Source organism: Tachypleus tridentatus, chromosome 13 (genome assembly GCF_004210375.1).
Source record: "Tachypleus tridentatus isolate NWPU-2018 chromosome 13, ASM421037v1, whole genome shotgun sequence".
NCBI classification, from domain to species: domain Eukaryota; kingdom Metazoa; phylum Arthropoda; class Merostomata; order Xiphosura; family Limulidae; genus Tachypleus; species Tachypleus tridentatus.
The window spans coordinates 88,243,506-88,264,025 of record NC_134837.1 but is presented as its reverse complement, the minus strand read 5'-3'; the positions used below and the strand labels follow the sequence as shown (position 1 = coordinate 88,264,025).

At 33.0% G+C, this 20,520-nt stretch overlaps 1 protein-coding gene across 5 annotated transcripts in view; it reads right to left on the bottom strand.

Moving 5' to 3' along the window:
- The window catches only part of LOC143238650 (uncharacterized), a 368,402-nt gene that overhangs the window by 78,994 nt on the left and 268,888 nt on the right, over window positions 1–20,520 (bottom strand). The window lies entirely within an intron of this gene.

Sequence of the window (20,520 nt, the reverse complement as noted above, 5' to 3'; positions counted from 1 at the left end):
TTAAAAATTTAAATTAAAAATAGTTAAATTTACAATAATATTTTTAGGTATAAATATTTTCTCATCTCTGAAGTGCTGTGTCTCTGTAAAAAATATTGTCTTAAAACAATCACAACATCAGTCGAATACATAAATGTGTAGGATGAATATAAGTTACACGTACCCTTTTTGTTTTCTGTTCCAATGCATGTAACATTTGTGCTACTAGAACCATTTTAAATCTCACCTAAAGAAAAAGAGAAATAATGTTTTGCATTAATTTAATAAATCCTTTAAACATGTCGCTTGCCCTCCTATTCTTTGGTACATATTAGAGGGTCACAGGTTTGAATCTCCGTCCCAACAAATATGCTCGTCCTTTCAGCCGTGGGGATGTTATAAAGTAAGAATCAATCCCACTATTCGTTGGTAAAAGAGTAGACCGAGAGTTAACGGTAGATGGTGATAATTAGCTGCCTTCCCTCTAGTCTTACACTGCTAAATTAGGAACGGCTAACCCAGATAACTATCGTGTAGCTTTGTGTCAAATTAACAAAAAAAAATCTTTTGTACCACAGTAAATATCACTCATTATGTTAAACTTTTCTCTTCAAAACAAGAAACGCAAAAGGGATATTTTTGTTATTTTAAAGAGAAATATATGTAATTACGTTACAAGCTCAGAGTATGTGATGTTACACGTGTTAAGGCACTGATTGTCAGACCAAAATGACAATAAAAGTTGTGCACTTTGAAAACGGAGGAAAACATCGGATTTTTCGCCAAAACGCATGCGTGTCCAATAAATTTGAGAGATCTGCATGTTCTGCAAGTACAACATGTGCAAAATCCCTATGAAAGTGACGGGTTTTCGGTTTCTATAGGTCAGTGTTAAGCCACCGACACGCAATACAGTTACGCCAAGACTGACTGAAGCACAACGCAACAACGCCATTGGTCGCTTGGAAGCAGGCGAATCTCGATCAGATGTTGCCAGAGCTGTGAATGTCCACCCAAGCACCATCACAAGGCTATGGAATCGTCACCAACAAAATGGATCAACTCGTGACCATCCACGATCTGGTAGACCTCGAGTGACCACGTCTGCACAAGATCGCAACATCCGGTTACGTCACCTTCGGGATAAGACCATCACTGCGACGACTACTGCCTCAACTATACCAGGGCTGCGTAAGATTTCCGATCAGACCGTACGCAACCGTCGACGAGATTCTTAGGCCCCATGTGCAACCCATCATGGTGATTGTCAACGACGTTTTCCAACATGACAACGCCTGTCCTCACACAGCCCGACTCACCACTGTCTTCTTGAGGCACCACAACATCAACGTTCTTCCCTGGTTCTCCAGATCACTAGATTTAAACCCCATCGAACATCTTTAGGACGAGTTGGACCGACGTCTGCGACGGCGACAACCTCAACCGCAGACTCTACCTCAGCTTGCAGCAGCTTTGCAGGCTGAGTGGACAGCCATTCCACAGGACGTGATTCGTTATCTCATCGCTTCCATGGGCAGGAGATGCCAAGCAGTTATTGATGCTCACGGGGGGCATACTCGTTATTGACGTTGAGTGACGTTAAACATCAACTAGTGAGCGTGGACTTCGCCTTTGCAGACTTTGGATGTTCAGCAGTGAATGTGCAAAGTTTCACACATGTCATACAGAACTACCCGGAATAAACTTGTTAACAATTTGTCTCATATTTTGCCTTTTGCGTTTCTTTTTTTGAAGAGTATATTTTAATCTTAGAAACTTCTACCTGTTCTCTCACATTAAGTATCAACTTTAATATGAGTTCGACAAGCGTTAGCATTGGGAAATTACAATGAGCTATTTATAATATGTTTTATATAATAATATATGCGTATTATTAAATTCTATCGTGTGATATAATGTTCAGCACAGTAAATCAAACGCTAATTTCAAATATCATACCCAGGTAAGATCATAGCGTTATTTGAAATATTTTGATTCTTTGCCAACATAAAATTTGCATTATACTGCAATATACTTAATGATACTATATGCTCCCTTTCAAATAGTTTGCAAAAATATAAACGAACAGATAAAGAGCTTATAAAATTACTCTTCTATACAGCAAGTATTTAATCGAAATTACTTTGATTAACAACTAAGTACACAGATTCTATGAAAGCGTATATAATGACATAAATACATTAAATTATTCACGTGTTCTATCGTGGTGTAATATATATAATTATCAACTAGCATGTAAAGCGTGCCTTTGTTAATTGGTCTGCAAACCTGTAGAAACTCATGTACAGCACTAGCAGTCTTGAAATACTGTCAGATATGATTTATATTTGTACAGATTAATGTTTTATGATTTGATCATTCGATGTTTATTAATTGGAAATAATATTAATGTACATTTAATTTGATCAATGATGAGTATTACGTATTAAATACTATATCGCCTCACGTTTGGTAATTCGAATCTCCTATTAATCAAAACAAACACATTGTTTTAGAATAACGTCTTTAGACCTCCTCTTGTTTGATATATTTATTAATGCGAATATAAATAAACGCTTACGTTTACAATTCGGAAGCATACTGAAACCAGAACAAAATTAATAATTTTTTATGTTACTCTTAACTCGATTTTTGACCTAAATCCCACAATTCGTTGGTAAAAGAGTAGTCCAAGAGTTAGCAGAGGGTGGTGATGACTAGCTGCCTTCCTTCTAGTCTTACACTGAAAAATCAAGGACGGCGAGGGCGGATACCCCTCGTGTAGCTTTGCGCGAAATTCAAACAAACAATATTATATACAGTATTTGTTCAACTATAATGTGCCTTGATAAAATAGCGAGCACCTGCAACTCAGACTATGAAATTGTTTTAAATAAAACGAAATTCACCAACTATACACGACGAGTGTTAAAAAGATGAAAGATGCCTGCTTATACCAGCATTAGGTGAAACGTCAGAAGATTTGGTTGGTAAGATAACTCTACACATATCTAGTGCTTTATAATATAAAATATATCATCAACTTGCTCTTGCAGGTTATATTATAACATTTAGTCTAATCTTTTCTAATAGCATAATAGTTATTTTTTAGTGTTAATACAGACTTTACATACTCTTATATATGTAATATTTTCAGTAATACCAAACTATCTACGTTTATATTATTTTTAAAACACTCTTACAATTTCTAAGGAAACCACTCGAATTGTTTTTTGTAGAACCTTGAACCCTAAAAAACATAAAAAAATTAAATAATCATGAGTGGGATCCAAAGATCAACGGCTCCTTGAAGCTCTTAGGTCTGACGAAACTAATTTGCATGAAAAATAATATTAATATGTAAGAAGCCGTTGAAAACAGTGGTCTAAAATCACGTGTTTGATGTTTTAAAATGTTAGCCTTATATAATGTTAAGAGAATTTGTACTGAGTCCGGATATTTATGTGCATATTAGCAGAGGTAGATGAAAGGTTGCTCAAATTGATTGTTTGTATTTAGGTATGCGAAATAATAGTATTTCATACAAAATTGTGGATCAGAGAGTATTGGAGGGATCTCAAGATTGTTTACTCAGATTTTCTTGAGAATAAACTGAAACATATTGTTTCACGCAAATTTTCAACGGAAATTTTTAATACTAATGTACTAGCCACAGACTTGCTGAACTTAGATTAAAAGTGTTTTCGCTCAGCCTATTCATGCGACTTGAGATTTTTCGATTTTTCGCATGTTTCATAAGATAAATGTTTCTAAGCTGAATGATTGGAGTTGCATTTTTCTCAGACGGTAAAAATATGATCTGAAAAATAAAAATGGTAATGAAAATTTTGTTTTTAAGTACTATCAAATTATGTTAGTTGGAGCAAGTTGTATTAAAATAAAAAGAGCCTAATGACTAGCGTGTTTTTCTTTAATGTTGCGTTACACCTGGTTCTGAGGTAAAAGTTACAATTTCAAAAAAAAACAGTAGATAGTAAAAGACAAGTTTAAGGACTATTAAATTAATATGTTAGTTACGTTAAAGAAGAATGCATGTTTTTCTCCTAAACTTTCCTATCAAAACTGTAAACTATTGAACTGCAAGCATCAGTGCCAAAACTAAATGACTGAGAAAAATGTTTAACAACAATGCAAAGAAAGGTGTTTATTTATAGAGTATACAGAAAGCGTCTTTTGTTCGTGAAAATAGTATACTTGTAACAATACCTTGTATAACTACTAAACGATAGAAAACTTGGACTATTTCTAAAAAAATGTGTTAGAGGGAGAATCCAATGTTCTTAAATTTAAACTAAGAAAACAACATTGTTACGTATTATAATGTTTCAGACGATAAATGTTAATATGTATCAAATTTATTATATTTGCCAACAAGATTGATACAAATAATTTTTCTTAACACAAATATATTTTAATATACAAAAAACAACACAAACTGAAACAAATGCAGATATAGAATAAATGTATAATAGTGAATCTGCTACAACTACTTCCTTAGAGAATTAAAAAATTGGCATTATATAATTTTTAACTAAGATATATATATACATATATTGGAGAAAATTAATACTGATAAAGCTGAGTAAACAAAATCAAAGGAAGCAAATCCAAACTTCTGACTAATTATATTAGTTTGTTATCACCTAAAAACAAGCCGAAAAAAATAAATTCAAAATGTTAAAAAAAACGCTGCACTAATTAAAAAGATTCCATTGTACAAGTTATAATGTGGGATATAAAATGTACCCTATGTTTTGGAGGTGACTGCGGAAGTAGGATCAACATTGCGATGGGATATACCGCTGGGGATACACCGTGTGTCAGTCTTAACCTCCATTCGCCAGTCTCACATAAAGAAATAAAATAAATGAGTAGCAATAGATATAGAAATTAGGAGAACGAGCAATTCACTTTTGTTATATTTTTTATAATTGTTCAAGGGAAGGTGATTCAATAAAACCTTGATAATCAGACATCATGAAATCTTGTTGGCACTAAGAAATACAAAGTGAATTATGTTTTGAATTTGAATTTAAAACGAATTTTGTCTCTGATTTAGATCAAGGATGGGCCCCATCTTAAAATGTTACGTATAATAATTTATATCGGATGAGTCTCCGATTTACTATGTTATACGTTACGTATCACGATTTCAAATACCCGGAAATTTTAATTTTAATTTATAAGTTATTAAATCTTAATATGTATCAACTTTATGACATTGGGCAACAAGATTGATAGGCACAATTTTTTTCTTAACAAAGATACATTTTAATATACAAAAAATACAAATTCTAGGAAACGTGCATAATAAAATAAAGACATAACAGTAAATCTTTTACAACATAAAAACAATACAATTACAAGAAGCATTTATATAAAATAATGGACGAAATAATGACTCTTTCTTGCGGACAACAGGATAATACATACATTATAATGTAATAGGAAACAATTAGGTTGTTATTATTAGTTAGCAAAGTGCTCGTGCATGGCCAGGTGGACTGAGGCGTTCCACTCGTAATGTGAGGGTCGTGAGTTCGACTTAAAAGAGCTATTGAATTTTTGTCTATACTTCGATGTACGATGATGTTGGACGGTTCCTTTTGATACCGGTTCGAATCCCTGTCACACTAAACATACTCGCACTCACCCGTGAGAGCGTTATAAAGTGACGGTCAATCCCACTATTCGTTGCTAAAGAAGTAGCCCAAGAGTTGGCGGTGGGTGGTGATGACTAGCTGTCTTTCCTCTAGTCTTGCACAACTAAGTTATGGACGGCTAGCGTATATAGCCTTCGTGTAGCTTTGCGCAAAATTAAAAAAACAAAACAAACTTAGGAAAGAATGACAGTCATTGGATTATTGAGAATGAGGCATTTAAAATTACATTCTTCTATTGATGATTTGTAAGTGGAATATCTGTGCACTGACCAATCCTAATTTTTACCGTTATAAGCTTTCAGACTTATCAGTTTGCCAATGACGATCCTTTGGTCTATGTTATAATTTCAACATGAGTATTTTCGAACAGAAAAAAGAATGAAACTTTTTTTTCGACTTCGGCACACACTTTATAAAGAACCTAAACACAAAGTAAAAACTGTAAAAGTCTGCCTACGTTAATTAACTGCTTTTATCTTTGTGTACATTTAGGATAATTATTTGTCATTAATTAATGCTACTAAACAACTTTATTCCTTATCATTGATGTGTTCTGATAATACTTGAATGTAATTACTTTCCCGGATACACTGATTTTTTATACAAATATTTATCGATTAATTAAAAGCAGTATTTTGTCAAAAGTTTCGTTCTTTTACGTTATTTGTTCTTATCAAGACAGAAATGTATAAGTCCGGTGATTATATTATTTTAATTACTTTATTTCTATGTTCCTATTAATGAAGTAATTTTATAATTCTAAAGGTGTTGGTAACTTTATTTCTTAATATCTTTCACAAATTTGTTAAAGAAATGCCTTATGCTGGTTTATGTGAATTGCGTCCTTTCTTTTCTTTTTTTATTTATCGAATTATATATCGAATTTAGTCGAATAAACATTTGTATAAAGACTGAGCTATTTACGTCTGTAAGAAACTACGTCCAGTGATAAGGTTCTTGATTTTCAGAAGAAATTTACATTCTCATGAAAATACCAGCTGGAACGGTGGTTTATTAAGGGTTCTGTTGTTTTTTTTCGTATTTGATTATGGGATAATGACAATTTATTTAATAATTTTAAAGACAGTTTATTTTTTTGACAAATAAAAGATTAAGTCTTTGGCGGTTAAGATTAAACTTTGATTCAGAATTAACTATACGCTATCAGAAAACTTACACTTAAAGTTGTATTAAATGAATACAAACTAATAAACTGTTAACATAGAAACATGAATGAAATATAAATAGTAGATAATCTTGTTAGTAGAAAAGTATTTATATTTTTATGTTTTTAATAGTAGCTGAGACTAGTGAGTGATAATTGAGTTGCATTATTTATCCGTCTAACCATCCATTTGGATTTCACCTTATTCTATTCATGATTTATTATCAATAATATAGAAAGCTTTTCAGTGTTAGAACTAAAAAAAAGTTATAGCTTATAACGTGGTTAATTTTTTTTTAAATTAATGATTTGTTCGTTTTTCCAGCTAACAGCATATTATGTAAACCACTCCGTAAGCTTTTCTCATTTATCAAGCTTTATATTTGACGTTTATGAGAATCGACAATTTTCTATGTCTCATAATAGACATTTTAGAAGTTTAGCAAACATTTATGAAAATGCTTTTTACAGATAATTTTCTTACTCACTTCACTTGAAAAAACGAACTATGTCTACAACGAATACCAAAGACAGCTTTTAGCTTTCAGTCTCGTCCATAAAAACATTATTAAAATGCCTATAATTCAAGACAAAGCAATAAAGTGATGATGATGGAAATATCATCAACAATTCTATAAAGTTCTTATTTAATTACCGCGAGATATTTCTTAAACTAAAATTCAAAAGAAAATATTTGAAAAATTTCCAGAAAGTGGAATGGCTGAATTTCAATATTATCTGTGTTTTTTTTTTCTGTTTATTTAGCATAAAAGACGCATTCTATCCTATACTTACTGATATAAGTGTTAATATGACGAGTATCAAGGCTAGTATTCTACATTATCAAAGCAATAATTGTATCCTTACTACTGTGGTTCTCTTGTTTAATGATTCTTTAAACAAGCGAAATTACCGTCACGATAAACAACCAAAGTATTTGGCTCACAATATGCGGATTACGGCTTCGAATCTACTCACTGAATATGATCTCCATGTCAACCGTAGAGACATTATAACGCAATGTTCAATCTCATTATTCTTTGGTAAAGGTTAGGACAAGAATAACCCATCTTTCTAATCTATCTCTTCAAAATTAGAAGCGACTAGCGTAGATAGCCCTCAAGGAGCTCTGCGCGGAATTCAATAAACAAAGAATAAACCCACGCAATGAACAGGAAGCTCAGCACATATAGGTAGCATGTTGGTACAATACGCCTAAAGAATAAAGGTTTGGTCATTCAATAAATGACTTAGTTTGTGCGAAAAAATAAGTTCAATTTAATAAAGCACTAGGAAGAAATCAAGTTATTTGTCCATTTAGAAATACAGATAACAAAAGACATTCTTTTAGTTAGTAAAGCTCGCCTTGTCATTTATCTAAATGAAATACGTTGTTACAAGATTCACAATGTGTTAATTTTACTCTTGCAAGGTCAGAGGTTTACTGCACAAGGAAGATTAGAACAGCACGAATAGTGAACTCGACCGAACATAATCTAGCGTAAGAGTAAGAAAGATCTAAGTACTACGAAATACAAATAGAAAGAAACAACAACAAGAAACTGCTTCTCAGTTTTCACTAATTATGTATATATATATTAAAAATGACCACCTTTGATTGCAGTGGAACCATAAATTCAGTAGGATTAATTTTCTGAATCCTGACGGTCTAATTGAAAACGCTGTTATCACAGATTACGCGTTGATAGTGGTAAAAATCGAACTGTTGCAGGCAGCTACAGTGTGGAAGTAATATGTAAACTTTCTGATATTTAGAAACTAAGTTGTAGAATGGTAGTTATGTTTGTTTGTTTTTGAATTTCGCACAAAGCTACTCGAGGGCTATCTGTGCTAGCCGTCCCTAATTTAGCAGTCTAAGACTAGAGGGAAGGCAGCTAGTCATCACCACCCACTGCCAACTCTTGGGCTACTCTTTTACCAACGAATAGTGGGATTGACCGTCATTTATAACGCCCCCACGGCTGGGAGAGCGAGCATGTTTGGCGCGACGCGGGCGCGAACCTACGCCCCTCCGATTAGGAGTCGCACGCCTTACGCGCTAGGCCATGCCAGGCCCAGGTAGTTATGATAGCAAAGAGTTCTACATTGGTTTTGTATCTGCTTGTTCAATATATCGAATATAAACGGAAGTCGAAATGGCTTTAAAATCTAGTCGCATAATTTGAATATCTGCTCTGGTTTTTGGGTTTCAAAATGTTGTCTTGTTTTCTGAATTTAACATGAATCAGAATAAATGACTTATATCATTACAATAATTTTTAGTGGAGTTATTTTTCTCAATTGCAAAATGCCACCTAAGATTATTTTTCGGAATTGCGGAAAGATGTAAACGATGGTTATGAGACAAAAACAAGTAAAACTAGAAAAAATTACATTAGTGATGAAATGTACTTTATGAGTAATACTACAGATAGTGTGCTTCTTTCAGATGTACTTTTTACATTATTAATTGTGCTCAGTCTGATGGTAACGGTATATAATTACTGTCCAATACTCGAGTTTTCATTGCAGCAAACTTTCCACAGACCTTTCACTAAAAGGAAAGTTCCTTCCAAGATTACGTTTAAGCAGTAGAAATGTACGGATGTCTATTACAAATACATTGTGGTAATTGATAGATATAACGCTGAATGAAATTATTCTGATTGATATTACCTCTCTCATGCAAACAGCCACTGATTTCGAGATGTGTCTGGAAGCTTACGAGGCTTTGTTAACTTGTTTATTATTGTGTTAACTCTGTTAGGAGATCTATAATTTTCATCAGAATGACAGTTTCAGGTCAGAAAATCCACCACTGCAATAATAGTATTTGCTCTGCGAATGAAAGTCTGTTATAGATTCATTCCGACTGGGGTTTTGGAGCCCGCTTTTGTCCTAAATATTTTTAGGAAAGTATTCTGACTCCTTGTAAAAGAGGGAAACTCGATTTTTATTGGCTGAGGTCTTCGGTTCCTCATTGTATGACACTGTCACTACACAAATGCAATTTTCTGCGGTTAATCTTCCAAATATAAGGCTAATTATAATGATATTGCTCCAAATACTTGCTGTGATACAAATATGTAGATGTTGAACAAATCGCTTGTAAATCCATTAGTTTCATGTGCGTTAGCACATGGAATTTGTTCTCACTGAGCGCAATTGACCCTTTATGTAAAATAAATAAATTTCTCCCTTGAATTGTCATACTAGTTATGTTATAGCAATACTCGTACGTTGTGCGAGTTCTTTCTTCTATTTTAAGTTAGTTTGTATTACTTAAAGTAAAGTCACGCTGCACAATTTTTTCCGCATCACGGCAGAAAGTCGAACCCAGGATTTCATCACTATAGACCTGTAGATTTACTCTTGTTCTACTGTGGGACTGATGTTTAGTTTATCCTCTGCGCTAAATGTATGTTTTTCTTATGGCAAAGACGCCCCCCCCCTCAGTGACATAGCGGTAAGTCTGCGAACTTACAACGCTTAAAACCTGGTTTTCATACCAGTGGTGGGCAGAGCACAGATAGCCCATTGAGTAGCTTTGTGCTTAATTCAAAACAACAACTTGTAACAAAGCCATATTGAGCTGGGCCTGGCATGGCCTAGCGCGTTAAGGCGTGCGCTTCGTAATCGCGCCGAGTCACGCCAAACATTCTCGCCCTCCCAGCCGTGGGGGCGTTATAATGTTACGGTCAATCCCACTTTTCGTTGGTAAAAGAGTAGCCCAAGAGTTGGCGGTGGGTGGTGATGACTAGCTGCCTTCCCTCTAGTCTTACACTGCTAAATTAGGGACGGCTAGCACAGATAGCCCTCGAGTAGCTTTGTGCGAAATTCCAAAACAAACATATTGAGCTATCTGCTTTGTCCACCGAATGAATTTAGTCCTTGATTTTAGTGTTCTAAAGTCATAGACTTACATTTATCCCAGAAGAGAGCCTGTACTAAAAACCAAATGTTTTTTATTGATTGTAATTGATGTTTTGTTTTTCCAAATTAAGGTTTCCTAAAATGATTTCATATTATCACAAAAGTATTTTCAGTATAAAATATTTACACACAAAAACAGGAAAAACAAATTATATAAAAATGTTATAGATTAGTTCCTCTTTTGAGAGTTATCAACGACATAAATTAAATAATCACAGAATAAATCTAAAACCTATTTCCAAAATGAAAAATGAAGTTGAAAACATGAGCATTGTATATAAACGTTGTTAATTGTTAATGGGCGAAAGCTATTGGTATATTTACCACATGTGGGAGTGTACAAAGACATCTCGCGTCCACTGACACAGCTACAAATCGGGTTTTGATACCCGTGGTGGGATATAGCACTTTGTACTTAATAATAGAAAACAATAACATTCAAACTTTGCAAGCATCGCTTGATGACATATTTAAATTAGAATCCAAAGAAGTGGAAACAACCAATGAAATACTTTCTCAAATAAATATTTTTTCTATTACAATTTTTGAACTGAGTATAACAATATATCAAAGACGGTTTCTATTAAGACAATAAAATTATTTGTATGACAAGGAAACCAACAATTATTAAGTAGAGAAGGACAGTTTTTAAAGTTTTATTCTTGGTGCCTAAAACGATTTATGAGTAAATTATTCATATAGAGACAAGTATTATGTTTCTCAAATTGTAGTTAAATAATATTTCTTCTCTTCAATAGGTTCAATAATGACATTTATTGGCTGCAGGTATTTACTCTTATTTATTAAATAACTTCTTTGAAAAGTATGTATTGTTTAATCACTGGTCTGTGTATGATCTGGTAGTTAGCGTGCCAAACTACTGTGTGCATGCCGTTGCTACAAAAAGGAAAAAAAATCCTCACTTTGGCGCCACATACGTGTTCTAAAAGCGATGGTTAAATGTTACTCTTCGATTAAAGTAGTTCAAGAATTGGCAGTGGGTGCTGATGACCAGTTGCCTTCCTCCTCTTGATCTGTCAGCTTTAAAATTAGGTGCTGCTAGTACAGATAGTCCTTGTGCATCTTTGCGCAATGTCCAAAATAAACCAAGTCTTACTACAATGTAATGTTTAGCGTTTTGAAAAATTAGCAAAAGTTTCATTCTAGAACACATTATTTTGTAATTTAACAAAGAGAGTAAAACCTTTGTATCTTATACTTGTTTTCATTAATTTGTTTCCATTGTTTCCAAAGAAAACATCAGAATAAGATAAATTACATGCTTATTCATTATGTAGCCTTTGTTTGCTTTATTATAATCAACAAAATTATAATATATATATGTATATATACAGTACTTTTGTCGTTAATAAAATTCAATTAAAATGTTTTTTGTTATTTTAATCCTAACTTGCTTTCAGAAAACAACAAATACAACATTTTATATGTATCATATGATTATACACATTTTAATAATTAATACATGTTCTCGGTGCTTTGCATCAAAATTATCTAAAATTCTTAAGAAAGTTTAATTTGTTTCTACATTACACTTCTTAATATAACATGTATGAGTTTAGATAAATATGATTTAAAAAATAGTTGGCCTGCTCATAAAAAAACGCTACAGTTTGCTAAATAATTTACGTATAATTTACAGTTATTACGACGCAAACTCCAAATACATCAGAAATACAGTTACTGATGAAAGCAAATACTTAAGTCATTTTGATGAGACTTGGTGTCATCAGTTTTCTACAACTATAATTAATACCTATGCAACGATTAACTTGAAGTTTTCTGTTGTCGTGGTAAAACCACGGAAAACCTATTTAAATTGTAATAAACGGAGTTTTTCAGAGTTATCATAATGAAAGTATAAACGAATAATTACCACTACGGAAAAATATTTAAACAGGTAGTAATTATAATTATTTATGGTTCATTTGTCTATTTCCTTATTTTTATTTGCTCTTATCTGGTCTTTAAACACTAGTTTGTTGTGAATTTAACAAATTTTCTACCGTTCCATTAAATATGAAGTCTAATGTTAGCAAAAAGTATGAACAATTGTTTTCTCTTGATATTTATATCTTTCATGCAGTGCTTTGTGAGCTTGCAGTCGTGAAAATTTCAAATTGAGCTTATTAAGCTTATAAATTATAAATACAATTTAGAACCTACACAATACACTCCAAACTTAGAATATTGATATTATGTAAGTAAGTTAGATTTTCAAATAAACTTAGAATATTCTCAATTTGATAAGTATTCAACCTCTTTTCTACGACACATCTAAATCAGTTCAGGTGAAAATATTAGTTTGAAAGATCACAAACTTAGCGTAATTGTCTGATTGTTTGTAATCAAAGTGGTTTAAATTGACATCACAGTAAATGCATCTATTCAAGACACATCTAACATAGTGATAAGACAAACCAACCATGAAGACCAAGGACCTTTACAAATGAGTCAGGGATAAAGTTGTTAAGATGCACAGATTAAGAAAAGGCTAAAATTAAACCAAAAATTCGCTTATTATCTTGGAACATGTGTCACATTTGTCTTGTGTTATAATATCCCTAGTGGGGCAACGGTAAATTACAACAATAACTTGTCCTATAATAATGTTTTTACATCTTTCATGTACAATATATATACGTATATGTAAATAACGAGAACACATTTCATTAATTTCATAGATATTTATTAATTTAACATGGATCCCTACTAACCAACGTTTCGGAATACAGAAATAATTAAAAATGTAACTTTAGGCATGACAAACCTTACCAGACACCATGAATCTGAGCTAAGCCATTATATTTGCCTATCAATTTCATAGTTTAGAAATGACCTCAAAACGCGCGAAAAGAGGTGACTTCAGAGAATGTAGACGGTTGAAAAAACGGTTGAAATACATGTTAATAATAACACAAAAACACCTCTGTTCAAAAAGCATACATTTGAAACACTAATTAGAAATGTGTTATTTTACAAAGTTAAAAAAAATGTCATAGTGAAACAAGTTTCTTTTGTATATACCCAGCTTAATATATTATTTTATGTAATATAAATGAGTTTCTGTTTTATTATTGTTCCCTAACATGTGTAACTAAATGTATGTAACTACATTACTTGAGTACGAAATGTACAATGATTATAAACATAAACTATTAAACAACAAACTTTATAGTAGGAATTACGTTATGTTCACTTTATTTTTGAAATGACTTGTATGAAAAATGACTTTCGTCAGTTACCTTCCCAGTAGAATTTTCCGAACCCGTTAACACAACCGACTTTTGATTTTCTTGAAACCAAGACATTTGTTTCTTTTTTTTTTTTTGTATTGGAAGTAAATTCATTTATCAAGTCAGAACACCCATGTGCTCAACTACAGAAGAGTCTGGAGTGAATCGCTTTTGATCCAACATAGTGCTAAACTTACTTCAAAAGAGTAATGCATACCTCATACTCCCTAACGAGATTACAGCACAATCAGTAACATGGAACATACTTATAAATGCAAACATAAAATGTGTTTTGTATGAACTAACATCGAGTTAATATTCACTGAAAATAAGTGATATTTAGTTTAAATGTATATTCTATTTGTAATGCTAGGGTCATTTTTCGACATAATATAAAGTATGAAAATCTTAAAGGTGTTATATAACACTTATAAACACATTTCAAATAAAGTGAAAGATAGAGAAGAACTAAAAAAGGTAATAAATATGATAAACGAAGTTTTTGTGGTTCTGAGGTTCATTGCACATTTGAAACATTACTTATTGAAAGGAATAAGTTTATCTATCTTTAATTTTGCCAAAAACGTTTAAATAAAATAGTACTTATAGTTATATTAACAAATGTAATTCAGATTGTTAGAAAAAGAAAATAAATATAGAATAATTTATCTTCTTTATATGAATTATAACAATTAATGAAATCAGTTATTTCATCGTGTCTCTCATCTTACTATTATCTTCTTTGTTTCCAGAGAGTATCTATTAATTGATCACGCATTGTATGCAGAGTTTGTTTTATGAATTCTGCCAAAGAAACTATATGTTACCTATGTAAAGAACTTGCAAAATATTCCAGGTGACTTGACTGCCAGCTTTATCACTTCGTTATTATCATTCCTGGTAATTTCACTTTATATGCACTTAACTCCATATACATTCAATCTCTTTGATAATTTGTTAATGTAAAAAATATGTTTTAATGTTTCATAACTTAACCTAACTCAACATAAGTTCTTGCTAGATATAATCCAGTGAACTAGATGGGTTTTTACGAGGAATGATTTAGAACTTACTTGCATCATTTTTAATACTCTTTAATAAATGTTACTGTTGATGTTGATTATTATTTGAAATTAATAAACTATTAAACATGGTGACCTTACAAGGAGTGAAATGCATAGTGGGTGAAATTACCGGTGTGAAAATACTGAGAGTCAAATTACCAGTGACTCTTGCAAAGAACGTAGGCTTCAAAGACTAAGGAATACTGTTTGAAATATACTAATAATTAAACCACAGCTCCAAATTTCAAGTACAATAAGAACATCGTGAACTGAAAACGTGTTCTAATGTAAAATAACAACATAAGCAACTTGAGAATTTGGTGAGCAAAGAAGACTAAGAATTTTAATAGTACAATACATAAACACCTAAATACCCCTACTATGTATATATATGTTCAAATGTTCGTGCACCTATTATCATCACTATTAATACGTACAATTCTAAAGAATGAATACATGCAGTAACTATTAATAGGTGAAAGACGTGCAACCTCACCACACAAACAAGAAAATTTAATTGAACGATAATATTTTTCTTCTGGATAGTAATAATCTCATACTTGTCTTGCTATCTTTCCACAAACTTCTTTTTATTTGCCCGTTACTACGTCTAATACATTCGTAATTGAATTCATTTATTCATGAGATGCGGTTATGCTACTGGATAAAGAAAACTTACCTCTGGTTCTTTAACTAATGACAGTCTTTTTGTTTTAAACTGAAACCTCAATCTACATTTGATGCATTACTTTTATAGAGGATCTACACTGGAAACTTCTGTAAGAAAAAAATACGTAACGTTCTCTTCCTCTTTCTATATATATAAGTGTGTGTGTGGGTTATCCTTAGTATAAATATATATTTGTTATATAATTTTATGTGTATCAGTTGGTAACTTAAAATCATATTAAAATGCACATATATTTAACAAACATAGAGTAAATATGGATCTACCTGCTTTTTTATGTATAAAGTTATATAAAGGGCTATTTGTTCTCTGCCGATTACGGGTATCGAAACCCAGTTTCTAACAGGATAAGTCCGCAGACATACCACTCTTCCACTGAGGTCGTAAATCTAGATACGAAAGGTAAAACAAAAATACTAATACAACTACTTTGCATCTATTAGTGGATAATTTTTATAACTGTTTTTTTATGGTAAATAAAAACAATGTTAAGTTTGCACGGTATTGAGACGAAGTGCAAAAACAACAACAACAAAAACGCATACACGGGAAGATTGGTTGCAATATTGTTAACGAATTAGTTTCCATTACTAGCTTTCTTTTAGATAATACAATTAGTAACCTGTGGTAATGGATATGAATAATATGGATTACATACCAAGTGTATGCTAGTTTTACTTTAGTAAAGGAGCTATTAATTGCTTCTCCTGCTGAGAATAGTGCTCATAAGTGGTCTTCAAAAATATAGCTATTGTTTCTGGTGTGAATTAACTAATGAAAAAGAATCGAACAAAAGTCTAAGCAGAAAAACATAAAAACATGAAATTCGAAGATTTTCAGGGAATTAAGTAAGGTATAAACTTTGTTTTCTTTTAGGAAAACCAATCTATTTCATGTAAGTAAAATATTCAATAACAAACTGTAGAATAAATATTTAGCGAAAATTTTCACACGAAAGTAATAAGTTTAAGATGAAACTGAAAGCTTAACTTCAAAGCAGGTATACTGAGAAAATGTATTCGAGAACTTCGTGAATATACCTACCGTTTTTTGTATAGACGACTTTCTGTAACTTAGATTTTCGATTGTTTATTTGTTTTGAATTTCGCTACACGAGGAATATCTGCGCTAGCCGTCCCTAATTTAGCAGTATAACTTTAGATGGTTGTTTTTTTTTCAATTTTGCGCAAAGCTACTCGAGGGTTATCTGCGCTTGCTGTCCCTTATTTTGCAGTGTTAGACTAGAGGGAAGGCAGCTAGTCATCACCACCTACCACCCAGAGCTCAAAGGGCAAACATGTTTAGTGCGACGGGATTCGAACCTGAGACCCTCAAATTACGAGTCGAACGCTTTAACCCACCTGGTCATGCCGGGCTTTATTATTTAAGTAATTATATCCCAATACATTCAGATGTGTACTAAAAATAAGAATAAAAAAACAACCCTAAAGAGATTAAATATAAATTAGAAATTTATAAATACACTATCCTAAAGGCTCATTTGTTGTTAACAACATATAAATAAAAAAGTAGCATAGCGGCAGACTTGGAGGCTTATAACACCAAAAATCCCTGGTGTAGCTTTGTGTTCAACAAAAAATAATGTTACCGATATTCCTCTATTCTGTCGTATTTGTCTTTATGGTAAATCTACTTAGGCAATCTGTATTTATATCTTATGTTGAACCATATAGAAGGCAGCTAGTCATCATCACCATAACAAAAGCATTCACGCCAAACGACTTAGTATCATTCTTATTAACACATTTTCAACGTACGGCTGTGTGTTTTATTTCTGGCGCAACACAGCTGGGAAGGAGAAGCGTTACGTAAAAATGTGTTAGAGTTATATCAAATAAAATACAATTGAATACTGAACACATAAGTAAAATATATTTCTGCTGGATTGTAATCTGAATATATTTATTATCAAAGTGGAAAACAGAATTAAACAAAAAACATCAACAACATCAAAATAGTATCATTGAAACTTCTGTGTCTGTTCATTGCACGTTGGTCAATGCAACATATCAGATTTCGTTTGTTCAAACATTATCGTAGTAATCCAGGAAAGTTTCATCCTCGTAGAAAGAAAGAAATTTCTCTTGCAGAAAGCACACTTAGGAAAGCTCCCCAGTGGCACAGCGGTATGCCTGCGGAATTACAACGATATAAATCGGGTTTCGATAGTCATGGCGGGCAGAGCACAAGGAGCACACTGTGTAGCTTTGTGCTTAATTACAAATATATACTTAGGAAAATGATATACATAATCTCAGTCATTGCATCTGTGGGGTTTAAAAGAGTTAATATGAATTTTCTGTGACCTCTTTCGGTCGTAAGCAGTTTTGTTAAGATGATACAAACGAGTTGAATACAGACTTTTGTTTTTGAGCTTCGCGCAAAGCTACACGAGGGCTGTCTGTTCTAGTCGCCACTAATTTTGCACTGTAAGACTAGAGGGCAGCTAGTCATCATCACTCACTGCCAACTCTTGGGTTACTCTTTTACCAACGAATAATTGGATTGATCGTAAATTCATAACACCCATACGGCTGAAAGGGCGAGCATCTTTGATGTGACGGGGATTCGATTCCGCGCCCGTCAGAGCAGGAGTCAAGCGCCTTAATCACCTAGCCACGCCGACTAGAATCGTACATCACAATAGAAATAAATAAGCTCTACAGGACAGAATGCCATATGTGATATTTTAAAAAAGATTGAATGTATTTCTGATTACTTAAGTTTTGTTTTTCGAGAGGATAACTGGGAATACGTTTCAGGTATGCTTTTCCGACACAGTATTTTTCTCTTATACTTTCCGCTTGTTTTAGATATTCTCCAAAAAGTTACATAATGACATTCTAATATTGTACTCCTATACTAGAGGGAAGATAGCTAATCAATAACACCAAACGCAAACCTTTAGGATACTCTAATTGAATAGAATAATTTGACTGTCACTTTTGTAATGCACCCAAGTCCCAAAATGCTGAGTGGGAGTTTACGGCACACAAACTACCGACCCACAGATTCACATTTAAGCACACTTAAATTTTCGGCTACGTCTGACATTTTTTTTCATATAAAGTGGCATTAAATTAAGCACATGCTATATATGATTGCACAAGGAATACTTTATTGTATCGCATAGCCTTAAAATGCTTATATTTGAACCAAAAATATAAAGTGTAATTACCTTATAATGTATCAAGCATTTGCTTGCGCATGAGGCAGCGCTAAGTCTATGGACTTATAACGCTAAAAGCTGGTGTTCAATTACCTGTGAAGGACACAGAAAATAGCTCAATGTGACTTTAATTACAAAACAAAGAAACAAACAAGAACATGATTTCAGCTCTCAAAGTGAAAAAAGTCTTTCATCTTTTAGTCCACTACATGTGTATTTATATGAATATTATAGGGTAATCTTCCCATATCTAATAAAATTAGATCATGTTTCAATTAGTATTATTTTATATAAATAGAAGTAATGCTATGTACAGTGACTTGTTCCTGTAAAGTTTTCTAACTTTGTGGCCCGGCATGGCCAGGTAGGTTAAGGCGTTCGACTCGTAATCAGAGTCGCGGGTTCAAATCCCCATCGCCCCAAACATGCTCGCCCTTTCAGCCGTGGGGCGTTATAATGTGACGGTCATTCCCACTATTCGTTGGTAAAAGAGTAGTCCAAGAGGTAGCGGTGGGTGGGGATGACTAGCTGCCTTCCCACTGCTAAATCAGGAATGGCAAGCGCAGATAGCCCCTGTGTAGCTTTGCGCTAAATTAAAAAAAACAACAACAACCTAATTTTGTTGCCATCTGTACTTATAAAGGTGAAGCTTTCAAAATTGACTTTATAAATTTAGAATCTACACAATCTACTGCAAAATGGAAAGCTTAAAACGATGATATTATTTAAGCAATCTAGATATTCACACAAAATTCTCAGTTGCTTGTTTGTTTGTAGTTAAGCTACACAATGGTTTTTTTGCGCTCTGCCAACTATGAGTATCGAAATCAATTTTCTAACGTTGTAAGTCCGTAAGCACACCGATCTGCTATGTGGAAACTCCTCAATTACATAAGTATTCAATCTCTTTGTTACAGCAACCATGAGTCATATCCGGTGTAAAATATTAACGTAACGTTCTTTGTTTGTGTGTAATTAAAGCATTATAGTTTAACTTCAAAGTAAATGCATCTCTTCAACCTACAACTCGCAAGGTGCTACGACAAACCAACTACGAAGACGAAGAAACTTTTCAAACAAGTCAGATATAATACGGGAGAAAAGCACAGATCAGAAGAAGGTGAAGTGAAATTTTCAAAGTCGCTAATTATCCCTTTGACTACGGTAAAGTTCATCTATAAGAAGTTGGCTGTGCTTCATACCACTCAGTCACTACCCATATCAGGCTGCCTTTCCAAACTAAGCAGCCTGGAGAGCAATAAACTGGTTTGGGATGCCACCCTGAAGCCAACAGTAACTTTTAAGGATTTTCAAAGTTCCGTGTCTGAGGTGACAGTCAGTGCTCATACATCGCTTAGGATGCCTATAAGATGCCTATATCCTGATAGGGGTGAATACTTTTGCTAGGCATTGTAACTTGAATAGTTTCTCATAACGACTGAGATGGTATAATTAATTCCATGTTATATGATATAATATATTTCTAGATACCGATTTTCTTAGGCGGATTCACTAAAGGGTATTAGAAAGTGTGTAAATGTGTAGTTTTTTTTAATACACTTC